Here is a 15,399-nt window from a genome sequence, read left to right on the forward strand (position 1 = left end):
GAAAAGCGTGAAGTCGTGGTTGATCCAGAGAGGCGGCGGCAGGTCTTCCTTGAAAGCCACTTCTCTGAGATTGGGAACCATCTTGGGCAGAAGAAGACAGTGCACCGGATTCAGAGCAGATACTACTGGCTGGGCATTGTCAAGGACGTGGTGGACTGGGTAAATAATGTTCAGAAAAACTCCCAGAGTTTTATGGAAGTAAAAGGAGCTGGGCTATATCTGTTTCCTTGTCAGATTTTACCTTCATTTACTGTTCTCGTGCCAGCAAAGTGGTTGGCATGGTCTGACTGGGAACACCATTACCTCTCCAAAATCCTAGGCACCTATTGATTTATTTCCCTCTCTGTCCTCCTCCCCTGCCCCATGCCCAGATCAAGATGTGTGAAACCTGCCAAAACACAGAGCATAGCAAGAGCCTGTCGAAAAAACCCCGGCCTGTCAAAGTGGAGTCGCCTTGGGAAGTTCTAGGACTTGATGTCTATGGTATGTGCTTGTGGTGGGGGATCTGTATGCACATCTGCACTATGGTAGGTTTGCCATATGTCTGGAAGTTCCCAGACATATCCAGAATACTGCAGTTGGCAGCAGCGTCCGGGCATAAATCAACAAAAATGTCCGGGAAAATCCTGACCTATGGCAACCCATGAGGGCTGTGTGGTTTTTGCCGATTTGGCATAAAAATAGCTCAACAACTTTGCCGGAAAAAAGCTGTCTGGATTTGTCACTGTTTGAAATATGGCAACCCTACACTACAGGGCTATGGAAATGCCCGTCATGGGACCATAGGAAGCTGCCTTTATGCCAGGGATGGAGAACCTGTGGCCCTTCAGACACTGTTGGATGCCAACTCCCATCAGTGCCAGACAGACAGGCCGGGGTCCGGTGTGGGTCCCTGTCCTGCCTGGCCTAGTGGTGGTTGTCCACTCCAACTGATGGCGTGTCTCCATGGTTTCTTCAGCCTCATGCCTGAGGTCCTTTTAGCTAGAGATGTCAGAGACTGAACCAGGGGCCTTCTCAATGCAACACAGCTGCAGCACTGCTCAGTTGTGCCCGTCGCCCTCATATCAGATTCTGGTCCCAGTTTCTCACTCTTAAGTGCCTTTTCTGCTAAGTCATCTTTGTTAAAGGCTCTAGTTTTCTCTGTTCCTTCTTTCTCAACACCCCCCTGCGCCCTTCCCAGCACTCTTATCCTGGATTTTCAGGAAAGAGGTGCAGCATTGAATTCTCCTGGATCCTTGGCTGGCTTTGATGGAGGATGTCTCATGAATATAGCATGAACCTTGGGCAAGTGAGGGATCAGGCAATACGTCTCTCTACAGAGACACATTGCCCCCTTCATGGCAGGGGTGGGCAAACCCTTTCAGCCTGAGGGCTACATTCCCTCCAAGACACATGCCAATGGTGGGTGTGGCCAAAGGCAAGAAGTAGGCGGAGTAACAGATGTTAATTTTACCTTTGTCCAGTATAGGTTATATTCCAACCATGCAAAAGTCAGAGGTTTCGACATCTCTGCACCCTCCATCCAAGCAAGCAAGAAGGACACATTCCAGCCACACAAAAGAGAACGATGTGGAGCATAGCCAAGGGGAAGATTCCTGAGGGCCAGATAAGAGATGCCTACCGGGTGGCGCTGTGGGTTAAACCACAGAGCCTAGGACTTGCTGATCAGAAGGCTGGCGGTTTGAATCCCCACGACGGGGGTGAGCTCCCGTTGCTCGGTCCCTGCTCCTGCCAACCTAGCAATTCGAAAGCACGAAGTGCAAGTAGATAAGTAGGTACCGCTCCGGTGGGAAGGTAAACGGCTTTTCTGAGCGCTGCTCTGGTTCGCCAGAAGCGGCTTAGTCATTCTGGCCACATGACCCGGAAGCTGTACGCTGGCTCCTTCGGCCAGTAAAGCGAGATGAGTGCCACAACCCCAGAGTTGTCACGACTGGACCTAATGGTCAGGGGTTCCTTTACCTTTACTTTTTTAGAGGGCCTGACATTTCCCCACCCCTCAGTCATGGGACCCTGCTCAGTACATGCCAGTTCATTCAGCATTGGGGCCTCTTTCCTTCACTGTGATGCTGAGATGTGGTTGCCATTCCAGCTGGCCTCTATTATCATTCTTATTAGTTTGTGCACAGTCTCTTTGATTGATGGGGTGTGTATCTGTGAACTTTATCTGAATGGACAAGGAGAGGAGATAGCAACCGTTTGCAAAACCTTTGAAGTTTCAGCAAAATGGTGCATGTTATAAGCCAAAGACCATAGCCTTAATTTTGAACCTAAACCAAGAGTAGTGCAAAGGTGTGGGGCAAGGTGTGGCATACGTGCAGGGGGAGGAGGCTGGGCTTTTGTCATGGGACCTCCAAAGTGATGGTCCCCCCTCAGTCACTAACCTCTCTGCAATAGCACCTGCCCTCTGTGATGCCAGCATGACAACTGACTGACTGTTTTGGATTTGATGTTCCTAGGACCTTTCCCAGAGTCTGTCCAGGGCAAGACGCACATCCTCGCCGTAACTGATTACTATACGAAGTGGGTTGAGGCCATCCCTCTGCAGAAGAGGGACGCGCTGTGTGTGGCCAAAGGCCTCGCCTCCTTATTCTACAGGTGTGCTCCATTTGTGCTGATTTTTAGTTTGATGTAGGTGATAAGTGGGCTGAATAGCAAAATACTCACTATTAAGACAGGTAGGAGAGGGCCAGGATGTTGCAGGATCTCCTCAGGACGTGTGTGTGTGTGTGTGTGTGTGTGTGCATGAGAGAGAGAGAGAGAGAGAGAGAGAGAGAGAGAGAGAAAGAAGAATCAGAATCAACCCATTTTCTGCACATGCCTGCTTCAGGCAGGTCAAGGATCCAGTTTTGGAGGTGCTATTTATTTATTATTTGTACAGTTCACACCTTAAAATGCACTGGCCTTTGCCAACTTGCTGCCTTCCAGGTTATTTGGGCTGCAACTCTCATCTTCCTTAGTTGGCATGGTCATGTGGTGCCAGGACTGGTGGGAATTGTAGATCAAAATATCTGGAGGGCACCATGCTGGTGGCGGCTGAGATATGCCACAAAAGTCAATCAGAAAGCTTAAAACCAGCCTGACAAGATAACCTTTATGATCTGTTCAGTATTTGTGAATGGTTTTTATGTTGGTTATCTTTTTGTTATTATTTCCACCCCTTTGTGTGCAAAAGCAGCATCTTAAAGCCTGCTGGATTAGCGCAAGAGCAAGGAGCAAGAGCCTGTGACCCACTAGATGTTGCTGGACTACAATTCCCATCATCCCTGACCATTGGCCATCCTGGCTGCACCGACTGATGGAAGTTGTAGTCCAACAACATCTGGAAGACCACAGGTTCCCCATTCCTAGATGAGAGCGTTTCATGGGAAGCAAATGTTTCAATCCTATTTATAGAAACCCCACTCAAGCCTCTGTACTGTATGCCAGTACAAAACTCTGTGTCTTGTATTACTGTTGCTATTGATGTATTTTGTATGCCTTTTATTAATTAGGTTCGGTGCATCCAAGAATATTTTCTGCAGCTTGAGCTGGGACTTCTGTGAAGAGGTAGGTCAGATGCCAGCTGGTGTGTTTTGTAAGAGCATGAAGGCCATTCCTGTTTTCAGGAAACCCAGAGTAAAGGAAAAGGTTCAAGGGGATAAAACTCAACCATAAAAAACTATGTAAGAGCAACTGCTCTCTGATGTTTTAATTTATGTTTTTAAATTTTGTATGTTGTTTTATTTTTACAAAGCCACTTTGAGACATGGGAAAAGCAGGCTGCAATTTTAAAAAATGAATATTTGATATAATAAAGTATTTAACACGTTTTCAAGTTCTTATTTTAAAAAAGCATTGTAGCTGCAAAAATTAAAAACAAGCATCTTGATGCATCACTGGAATGAACATTCACGTAAGGCAAGGTTTGGTGTTGTTTTTCACTAGAATAAACAGGCATGGAGGACTTTTGGCCACAGTGTTTCTTTGTTTCACTTGTAAATATATTGAAAATAAACACACTGAGCCTCTCAGCCCAATATAGTAAAACAACCGTGGCATAACACCATGTCACCACTTCAAAACAATTCTCATACTCATAGCAAGGGGAAAGAGCAAAAAATAGAAGCCTTTACACATCCACCTTCATAGCTGCAAGAGGACACGCTAGAGCAGGGATGGGAAACTTCTGGCTTTCCAGATGTTTGGGGCTCTAACTACCATCATCTCCAGCCAGCATGGTGAATAATTAAGAATGAGCCATCAGTATATAGAAACTTAAACATTTAAGTTAATCTCAAACCCTCCAAATGTCCAGATAGGCATCCACACATGAAATACATTCAGCTGCAGCCAGGACCATGAGGTTCTCCAACCATTGCATAGTGGATGGTGAGCATTTATCCTTCCAGCTAGAAGTATAAGTCTCTTAGCAACCAGAAGGGATGGTGGAAGTTGGAGACAAAAATAAATGGAGGGCCACAGGATCCCCACATCTTGACATTTATATAATTATGTATCATACCCCCAACTTGGCTGGTGCTCTTTTTCAGGAAACCAAAATTTATTTAAGGCATTTATATACCATAGAATCATTGGCATTTCTAAGCAATGTCTTTATAATTTCTAAGTGATGAAACTTTTATTAAATTTATTTGTTTGCAAACCTCAGAGTGAATACAGAGTTCAAACCTGGGCTGAAATATTTTCTAGGTACAAAAAACTAAAGCAAGCCCTGGACATGTGCACCCAGCTTTAAGTGGTTTTCATTCTGCCTGCAGGTGACCAGAATTTTATCAGAAAGATGGAACATCTCCCAGATTCTGACCCCAGTCAACTGCACAGTCCTGGACAGTCGGACCAATGAGCTTTTGAAATCCTCCCTCTGCAATGTTGTGAACGAGAAACCAAGCGAGTGGGATGAATCTCTTGACCCGATTCTGTTTGATTTCCGTACGTCTGTCAGCTCTGTGACCAAGTACACCCCCTTTTTCCTCCTGTATAACAGATACGTCTGCCTGTCCTCAGAGGTAACTCTCTGTTTGAAAGTAAAATCCAGAAAACTGCTTCAAGAGAGGTTTAACGGGGGGCAGGGGTCATGGAGGGAATCAGCGCTCCTAGATAAGAACCCCTGCTTCATCAGATGTGTGAAATATGTGGAACGGGATTGATTATTTAATTTCTATACCATTTAATATATTTAAAAATTCTCTTAAGTGGTGTACAGAAATCCTGAAGCAACAATAGATAACTTACAAAAGTGAAAGAATGTCTATATTTGTGTTGCTCTGTGTTCAAGGCAGCCTCAGCAACTGGCAATTCTGGGCCAAGTCTGATGCCGCGCACATAGCTACATAAGTACTGATAATCTTATGTAATCTGATGGTCAGTGTCTGCAAAAGCTCCTTTGGCTCAGCTGCAGCCCCACCCATGACACAATTTATTTATCAGTATGTTATTTGTTATTTATTAAATGTATATCCCTTCCTGCCCCCTGAAGGAGCTCAGAGCAGCAAACACAAATGAAGTAACACTTAAAACGTCTGATAACAATTCCAGTACAAATGCAGACTGGGAAAGCGCTCTCCTTAAAAGGCTTATTGGAAAGGGAAGGTCTTCAGTAGATGCTGAAAAGGTGATGCCAGGCTAGTACGTAATGGGGGAGAATTCCATGACGCTAAAAGCCTGGTTCTTGTATTGTACAGAACAAACCTCCTGTAAGGTGGAATTTGCAGAGGGCCTCTCTACTGCAGAACGCAGTGGCCACAGGTGGGTGTAGCAAAGCCAAAATGGATTCCTGGGTCAAATGGGGAGGCCAGATTAGGCCCCCACAGGCCAGCAGTTCCCCAACTCTGTGCAGTGAACTTAAGAACGAACCCTGCTGGATCAAGCCAAAGGTTTCTCCAGTCCTACATCCTGTCTTGCCAACCAGACTCAACAAATTCAATTCTGTCCGTGGTTCTTATGTAAAGCCATTAAAACTCCAGGTTAAAACTCTGGATACGACTTGCAAGGGATACAGGGAGGAAGAGGGCTGTTTGCCATCCTGTCCTGCTTGTGGACAGCTCCCCCCAGACCAGAGTGGTCCAATGTGCGGCCGGAGGGCTATGACCCTCAAGGCCTTTTTTGGTGGCCCTTGGCAACATTTAATACCCCCAAGCCCTGCTGCTGCCTTCCTAAAGCTGGGTAAGCCAGGCACTGTGCTTTGGGAAGAAGGAGCGAGGAACAGCAAACAGTGGGTTTTCCCAGGGAGGACGGTGAGACAAAAAACCACAACCCTTGCCTAGAAATCATGGGACAAAGAAGTGTGGATGAGCCCTGTGTCTAGAGGAGTCTTTTCAGCCCCTCCTGGAGATGCCATAGACCTTTTGCAAAGGCAGCATGTGCTCTATCATTGAGCACTTAACCAGCTCGTTCTGCTGCACCTCTTAAAGCCAGCCTGAGTCTTGCCAACCGATTGTAAAAACAATAAATTAGTGATACAAAGCATTCCAAATATTACAGCTCTTGGCCAAAGGCCACCACAGTCAAATAAAACAGCAGCAGCAACAGTGGCATCAAATCCTCACTGAAGGCTGGTTGGGGGGGGGTGTATTAGCAGGGGTCTGTCAGCCAGATGCCACAATGTTGAGTCATTTGCCAACTTGGGTTCCAAATCCCCCCCCCTGCCCCCCACATCTCACCTTCATTGTTTCTAGGCTGAATGCATCAAGGACTCCTCCAAAGAGCAAGGTGCTAGTCCCTTCCAAACCAGCGTCCTCCCGTCATTTACCGCTGCTGTTCAGGAGCAACAGAATGCAGTGAAAGAGATTGTAAGTGCCTTGGCTGCCAGATATTCACCGCATTTGCATGTAAGAGGGGTGCCTACCATTAGTCCAAATTCACACTAGGCTAATATCAACAGTGGGTGTGGCCACCACATAGTCTTGCACACACTTTTGTGCAGTGCGTACACACACACACACACACACACACACACACACGTCTTACAAAGCACACAGCCCCTCTCCCTCCTGATCTGTGCAATGATTGTCCCTTCCAACTCTATTATTCTATGATCTGGTGACAGAGGAGGGACAATTTGCATTCCTATCAGGGCACCTTGCTCCAATGTTTACTTTACTTTGCAAAATAAAATAAAATGCCACCAAAATTGGCGAAGGAGGTGACGTAAGGGGGCAGAAAAAATTGCTTGATCCGATGTGTTTGTCTCCAGCTCCCATCAACCCTAACCATTGGCTGTGTTAGCTGAAATTGATGGGGGCTGGAGTCCCACAGCACCCCATGTGGCATGGTGAGTGGAGATGGTGGTATTTTGTTCTGATTCCCACTGCTGGGAATATGAATTTCTATTTCTATTTAAAACACTCCCTTTTTAAATAATCGCAATCAACATTTTTACGTTCCTGCCTACTCTGTTCTCCCATCCACCATCCTGTTCAGCTCTTGGAACTGTCTTACTTATCTGTCCTGCTTGTATCATGAACACTTTTTTCAGTGCACTGTAACAGATAATGGTGGGGAGATCTGGGTTCGAATTTCCCACTCAGCTGAATGGCAGTCCTTCAGCAAGTCCTTATTTCCCAGCCTACCCTACCTCAAAGGGTTGTTCTGAGGGTAAACTATGTTATCCAGAGATCCATGGAAGAAGTGTGGGATAAATGAATGGAGGGGGGAGTGAATAAAATTAATTTGAAGCTGCTGTTACAGTCCCTGAGCCCTTGGTAGGGTGGGTTAGTTATCTAAATGAGTACATGAACACTAGGCCCATCCTGTCCTTTGCAGGTTATTGCCAACATGGCTGCCGCATATAAACAGGAACAGAAAAGTATGAAGAGGAAAACAAAAGGTCTCTCGTCTCTCACTTACAAAATGGAGGATGGTGTTTTTGATACTCATGAAGATCAGGCCCTGAAAAAGCTGAAGAAGAACCAATTTGTGTCATTTCAAATTGAGACTGTCTTACCTCCGGAACAGAGTATACCCAGCATGAAGAAAACTGGCTGAATGCTATTGTGTGACTTTAGTTTTTATAGGTGTATATACTGATATGTCATGAAATATATGCTTTAATCAAGACTTGGAGTCCAGCAGTTTCTTGAAAATAGCCACTCTGATACCAAAGGACACAGTATCTTGAACTGAGCCATCCATGAGCATCTTCTGCACAGCAAATTCCACATCACCTACAAAAACACAGAATGGCCTTGGTCATGCCCCTAATCCCTAAGACCCAGTAGTTCCTTATGTACTAGATTCCTGATTGTCCCTGGGCAGGCACAGAAATTCAGAAAAATCCAACATCCTGTGAATTTTATTTTCTATTCAGCTTCTAGGTCCAAAGACTGTGAAGATGAACTTTAAAGTCTATCAGCAATCCTTGGTGAAATCTCAGAAACTGGAGGGGTGGGATTTATTGGGGACTATCCTTGAGTGCCCTGCTTGGCTCTTCACCCCTTTTTCAGAGGTCGGATGCCTCTGACCACCAGCTGCTGGGGACCTCAAGGGGCTGTTGCGCTCATGCACTGCTTGTGGGTTGCCTGTTTGAGAACAGAATACAGGGCTAGAGGAGCCTTTAGTCTGATCCAAGAGGACTCTTTATGTACTTGATTTGGCACCAGTAAACTGAATCATGCAAATATATACACACTTAATTTGCATAACTTCAGTGTTACATGTTTGTTTGTTTGTCCTATGCTGACCTATACCCATAGATCCCAGGGTGATTCACAATTTAAAATCACAATATGGAAAATGGAAAACACAAGAAAAACAAAAGCAAATGCAACCCAGTAATTCCTCTTTACACAACACATTTTAAAAGGGCATCAGATGTCAAAGGGCTTGGCCCTGCATGGCTCCAGTGGGTTCACTCGCTGGATCATCCCCTTGTCGTGGTGAGTGGGCTTGCATGTTCCTATGACCCTTGTGAGCGAAGCCATCAGGAGTCTCGTACTCTCAAGGCGGTAAGGTCAAAGGGGAGGAGCTAGACAAAGAATGATCTAAGAAGTTCTCAACAGCAGAACAGTCAGATAATAACAAGTGGTATGTTACAACAGCTGTGAGGGTGGATGAAGGCTGCAGCAGATAAGAATCCATCAGAATGGAGCCTTACTGCAAAGACTGTGTGTTGGTCAGCATGCACTGATCTACACACATAAAACAAATTCATGCACAGGCATCTTCCAATAACCCATCCCAAACCCAAACAATTTTCATGGTGATTGACAAATGGTAACGGGCAGTACTGTGAAATCTGGAAGCCCCTAGTCAGGAACTGGCACATGGGCAGTGGATACAGATTTAGTCATTCTGACTCGAGGAATGAGGCAGTTCAGTAGTTCGGCAGCTGTGTGCATGACTGAGCAGTCCTGTTTAGGATCCACACTCAGCTCACCCCAAATAGGGGGAGGGGCTAGAAAAGGTGCCCTAAACATAGTCTGCCTCCCTTTTTGCCTGACTGGATTACCGGGCCCAATGGGGTCACCACCCAGTGGTCATAAAAGACAATAGAACTTTTGAACATGGAATATACAGATAATGAGCATCCCAAATGCAGGACTGCCATCACTGCAAGAGAGTTGTGACGTTTTAACATCAATATTGCAGTGCTTCAAGAAAAGAGCAGAAGAGGGGCAACTGAAGGAAGAAAAAGGAGGCCACACATTCTTCTGGAATGTTCTTGGTCTACCTGAACAAGAACATTGAAGACATGGAGTAGGCTTTGCAATCGAAAACAATCTTGTGTCAGAAGTCCCTACCAGCACTAATGAGCGACTTTCAAGCCTTCAAATAAAACTTGCCCAAACCCAACAAGCTACTATTCTAAGCACTTATGCGCCAACACTGGATGTCAATGAAGACATTAAAGAAAAATGGTATTCTCAACTGGATGCCATCCTATCAGAGATGCCTAAGGAGGATAAAATTATCCTCCTGAGTGATTCTAATGCAAGAATCGGGCGAGATTTTAATTTGTAGCCTGCTGTCTGCAACTATTGGGAAAGAAGGAATTGACAACAGCAACCAGAACAGAATCTTACCTTTTACTATATGTGCAGCTCACAATCTTGTTATTACCAACACACTTTCAACAAAAAAATACATTTAAAACATCATGGAGGCACCCTCAGTTGAACCACTGGCACCTCTTAGACTATGTAATTGTCCGAGCAGAAGATCGCTGTGATGTGCTCCTTACCAAAGCTATGATGACGATGACTGCTGGACAGATCACCAATTAATACATTCCACAATGGCTATCAAGATTATACCTAGGAAGGAAACTAAGGCACAAAATGAACACTCAAGCCCTTCAAGATCCCATTAAGCGGGACTGCTTCCAAACGACTCTTAAGGACCATCTGCTTTCAGAGTTCCCTGATAACATTGAGGAACACTGGACCAACCTAAAAAATTCTATTATTGCAGCCTGTGAACAAACTATTGGATACCAAACCAAGAAACACCAGGACTGGTTTGATGAGAATGACAGTGAGATTGAACACATTATTGACAAGAAAAAGGAAGGCCTTTCAGATCTGGAGGTTTTTAAGTAGATGGCCATCTGTCATGGATGCTTTAGCTGAGATTCCTGCATTGCAGGGAGTTGCACGAGATGACCATTGAGGTCCCTTCCAACTTTACAGTTCTAAGATTCTGTGAGATGGAGGCGACTGAAAACAGCTTCAGCATGGACTTGATGACCCTGGGGGATCCCTTCTATGAATTGACAAGATCACCAGCTGCAAAGGTGGGAGGAGGCGTGGCCTGATGATGCAGTCCCGGGAATGCCCCGCCCACTTCCGACCTTGTCCTGGAGAGTCTCGGAGCCGCCGCCGGCCGGTCCCGCTGCTTCGCCCGCCGCCTGCGCAGCCAGGATCCTGCGCGCTGCCTTGGTCTGCAGGTAAGAGCCGCGCCTTCCTCTCGCTCCCCAGCTCGGCGCTGCAGGCAGGCAGGCAGGCGCGCAGCGGGGGGCCGGTCCTTCCTCCCCCCCGCCCCCCCGGGGAGCTTCGGGATGTGGCTCCTTTTCCTCCCGGTCCCGATCTCTCTCCCGATCCCAAAGCCCCGGGGTGGTCCAGCCCTGGAAAGCTGCTTGCCATTTCAGTCCACCCTCCCCCCCCCCGACGCAAGTGCAAGGCAGCGCTTAATCCGACGCTGCCTTTGCAACCAGATCCCAGCAACCGGCCTTTTCCTCCTCCGAGATTCGACTCGGAGCGAAGTCTGAGTAAGCAGAGCCGCAGCTGAGCCCTTCGAGCCGGGGGCGAAGAGGACAGCTGGCCCAGGACCAGGCAGGTCCGAGTTCAAGACATGCGGAAAGGTCGGGTGCTGCCTCGCTCCCAGTGATGGAGTTGAGAAATCTCGCAGGGCAAGCAAGACCAGCCATGCCTACTCCGAGGAAAGCCCTATCTGAGTGTGTATCGCTTCCCTTCCCCAAATGTGGCAAGTCAGCAGCCCGGCTGTGTTCCGCGGAGCGGGGCCCCAGACACTTGCCCTGAAGGCAGCACCACAGAATATTCCACGGCCTCTTACTCTCGCTGGCAGCAACTGACCCAGGCAGAAAAGGGCTTTTCCCAATGATTGGTACCCGAGACCCTTAAACAAAATGAACTCACAGACGTCAGGGATTGAACCTGCCACGTATAGCAGACAGTCTCCTATTATGCCATGGCACCTTCCCTTAAATTGCCATTTATATCTGCTTAAATTGAAGCTCTGTGGACATAGTTGTTGTCTCTTGACCTCCCCTGCCTTGCATGTTTATTGTGAGGATGAAGACGGGGATACTTTCATACAGACTACAGTAAGCCCACAATTTAGGCGCATTTAACTCATGCACATCCAGCTTTACATGCATGGCAATTTTTTATTTTTTTTTAAAGGGGGTGGGGATGTGGGGGAAATGACTTTGGCAATCCCACCTGCCATTGAACCTGGTGGGTTTTGACTATATGTGATTTTGGCTGCAGGTGCAATCCCTGGAACGTAAGTTGCGGACTGTATGTTAGAGGTGAACATTTTGCTGTGTGCAAAGCTGGGAGGAAAACACCATTGATTTAGAGTCCAAAACTGGAACTTCCAGACGTGTGCAGAGCGATTTCACCTTTGCTGCTGGTAAGTCACAGCTGCCCCCAGACATTTGGGAATAGGAAGGGAGCCTCTGATGCCAAAGTGCCTTTCATTTGCAAAATGACTGAGCATTTGCAAAAAGACACAAGCAAAATGAACTTTGGGGTCCCAGGTTTTATAAACCTCCAGGGCAACCTACTTCACTGTTGATCAACTTCTGCCATCGGGAAGCTCTTCCTAATACTGAGTCTAAATCCCTTTTCTACGTTTTGAATCCATTGGTTGCTGGTCTTGCCCTCTGCAGCACCAGAAACCAAAGTTGCTCCATCATCTATGGGACATCTGTGTGATTGAAGATGACCTCAAGTACCCAGCCCCTTTCAACCTTTTCTCTGCAAGTCATTCACCACCTTTCTCCTATAGAAAAGTGTTTTTATTTTTCCACGGAGATGCTTGCTCTGGCTGAGTTTCTCTCATCCTCTGTTACGTTTTGAATCTGTTGCAAAGTGCTTTGGCACCTTGTCTGCCAGGGTGCTGCATAAAGACCACAGGAAACTGCCTTATTAGCAACTCAGGGCAGATTAATTCCCCATCTCCGCCATTTGACTGTCAGCTCCAATGACTTCCTCCCGGCACAGAGAGGGGTCTTCCACAATACCTGCTATTGGATCCTTTTATCTGGAGAAGCCAGGGATCGATCCTGGGAGTTTCTGCGTGAAAGGCAAGGTGTTTTACTGAGCTAAGGAGGTCCATCCCTAGCAGACTGTGGATAACACAGATATATTTTCCAAACTGAGCAATGCCACAATAAAAACCAGACAACATTTAATTGCCTGTTAGGAGTATATTAAAAGGAGAACAGCTCTAGCAGATGAGTGTTAAATGGAGCTGGTAGATTTATTGGGCTTCCTTAGGCTTTTCTGCAGGAAGATCGTACTATTTGAATATTTTTCCCCTGTAGATTTATCATAAGTGGGATGACTTGGCAGATTCCTCTGGATATTTAGCTGAGCTGGTCAGTGTTTACTATGCTGTTAACAAGCCTAATTGTTTTGACCAGAAGTTTGGCAAAAACATATTCTAGATCTAGTGAGCCTTTCCACCATAATTTGATGACAAACACCCCCCCCCAATATGTGTTTGTGTGTGTATAATCAAAGATTTTGGACTTTAAAACAGCTAAACTGTTTCCTGGTTTTGAAGCTGCAGTGATGGTAAAACATTGAGCAGATTAATAGTTGTCTGTTATGTAGATGTTAACAGCAAAGCAGCTCTGTTTTAGGGTGGGGGGGTGGCACCATACTCATTCTTTTGTGTTTGAATAACTAGGATTTTATTCTTTTTTAGAAATCGGTGTAATTTTGATTCTAGCATATGTACCAAGCCCAACTATGAGAGACCAGATTCGGTCCTGGATTATATGATGGCAATAAGGTATCTCTGAGCATGTGTAGGGTTCTGCCCTTTACCACTAAGTAACTCATCCTGCCTTCAGACATTTAGGATAAGATGCTGTCAAAGTGGTTATGGTAGACTTCAAATTCTGAATAATAGAATTTGCAAAACTGTAAACGTTTTGTGGATTGCACTGTTTTTGTAAAATGATGGGTTTCAATAAGCCTTGTTTTTCGGTGTAAAAAGACTAAGGCCAGCAATAATAATAATAATAATAATAATAATAATAATAATAATAGATGCCCAAAATATGAGCCATGTCATAAATAGCAGTGCTCAGAGTTGACACTGCTGTGTGCATATGTGAGTGTGTTTTAGAATTCATTTTTTCCACTTTGAAGCATCCCCCACCCTTCCTCAATTCTCCAGTCCTTGCATTTGACTAAAGAAGTTAAACTATATTGATGAGGATTCTTGATTCTACAACCTGAGCAAAAAAATGGCAACATGACACCTCAAATATGCTGCCTAAAGGGCACCTGATCTGTTACGCTGAGAGAGACAAAGCTCAAGGAGGTGATGTTGGTAGGTTTTCTTCATTGCAGCTAAAATAAAAACGAATGCTTTTTGCAGGGGTGGAAGAGAGAAAGGGGCCCAGACATTCAGGAAACTTAAGTGAGAGTCAAGAGATGACTAATGGTCAGAGCAGCCTTCCCCAGCCCCATAACTCTCTCCAGGTGTTTTGCACTACAACCCTTATCAGCCTGAGCCAGCGCAGCTAATCAGGGATGGTGGGAGACGTGGGCCAAAACATCTGGAGGGCACCAGCCAGGCAGGGGAAGGCTGAGTTATAATAGTGCCAGGCTAATTCAATCACAGGGACGCGGGTGGCACTGTGGGTAAAACCTCAGCGCCTAGGACTTGCCAATCGCATGGTCGGCGGTTCGAATCCCCGCGGCGGGGTGAGCTCCCGTCATTCGGTCCCAGCTCCTGCCCACCTAGCAGTTCGAAAGCACAATTAAGTGCAAGTAGATAAATAGGTACCGCTTTCTAGTGGGAAGGTAAATGGCGTTCCGTGTGCTGCTCTGGTGCCGGTTCGCCGGAGCAGCTTTGTCACGCTGGCCACGTGACCCGGAAGTGTCTGCGGACAGCGCTGGCTCCCGGCCTCTAGAGTGAGATGAGCGCACAACCCTAGAGTCTGTCAAGACTGGCCCGTACGGGCAGGGGTACCTTTACCTTTAATTCAATCACAGAGCTCACTAGGTAACTCTGAGCTGATCACTTCTTTCAGTCTAATTTCACAGGGGGGTTGTGAGGATAAAATTGGAAGGAGGGGATCATGTGTACCTTTGAATTCTGTGAAGGTAGGGTCAGATGCATATGTAATAAAAATATAACCCCTGCACACAATTATACCTAAAGTCCGTTTAAAAAGTTGGGCTGTTACCCAAGTAATGACCCAAGCTTTCTCAGTCAGTTATGTGTGTGCTAGGACTGTGTACAGACACCCACTCCAATCTGCCCTCTGGTGGATGTGGTCCCTGGATCAGGCCAAATTGCCCTGTGCTGTCCCGGGGGCCACCCACCCCATATCTGTTCCCAGGGTGGGGGCAGGTGATGCGGCCAACATCACACGGGATGGGATCCTTCTGCTTACTAGCTGGTAAGCAAGAAGAGTCCAATGCAGAAAAGCTGCTTGCAAAGTAATTCCTGTACCCCACAGGACTGGTCTCTCTGCTCAAAAGCTGTTGCATGAAGACATTAGTCCTGGGGGGGTCAGGCAGGACGGTGAACCACAGTGCTGGGCCTACCTTCTCCTTGGAAGATGCAGTGACCGGTCAGGTAGGTCTCGGCTTTTCTGCGTGATTTTCCCACACTGCCTCTCTGTCCTGCCTGATGCGCTGACTGCCACAAGTTGCTCTGGCTCATCCAACCAGTGATCTGTGTCTGTGCCTGCTC

General features: G+C 46.5%; 1 protein-coding gene across 3 annotated transcripts in view; it reads left to right on the top strand.

The window, feature by feature from the left end:
* Window positions 1-10,244: 10,244 nt before the first annotated feature.
* Window positions 10,245-15,399, top strand: part of ABCB9 (ATP binding cassette subfamily B member 9) — a 32,548-nt gene continuing 27,393 nt past the window's right edge. For 2 of the 3 annotated variants that reach the window (XM_080985134.1, XM_080985133.1), the window contains exons 1-2: window positions 10,245-10,882; window positions 11,946-12,090. The gene's annotated coding sequence lies outside the window, so the exon portion shown is untranslated. The remainder of the gene's footprint in view (window positions 10,883-11,945; window positions 12,091-15,399) is intronic. The other variant, XM_080985136.1, reaches the window with a different exon arrangement.

Source organism: Podarcis pityusensis, assembly GCF_964106645.2.
Source record: "Podarcis pityusensis genome assembly, chromosome: 16".
Lineage (NCBI taxonomy): Eukaryota > Metazoa > Chordata > Lepidosauria > Squamata > Lacertidae > Podarcis > Podarcis pityusensis.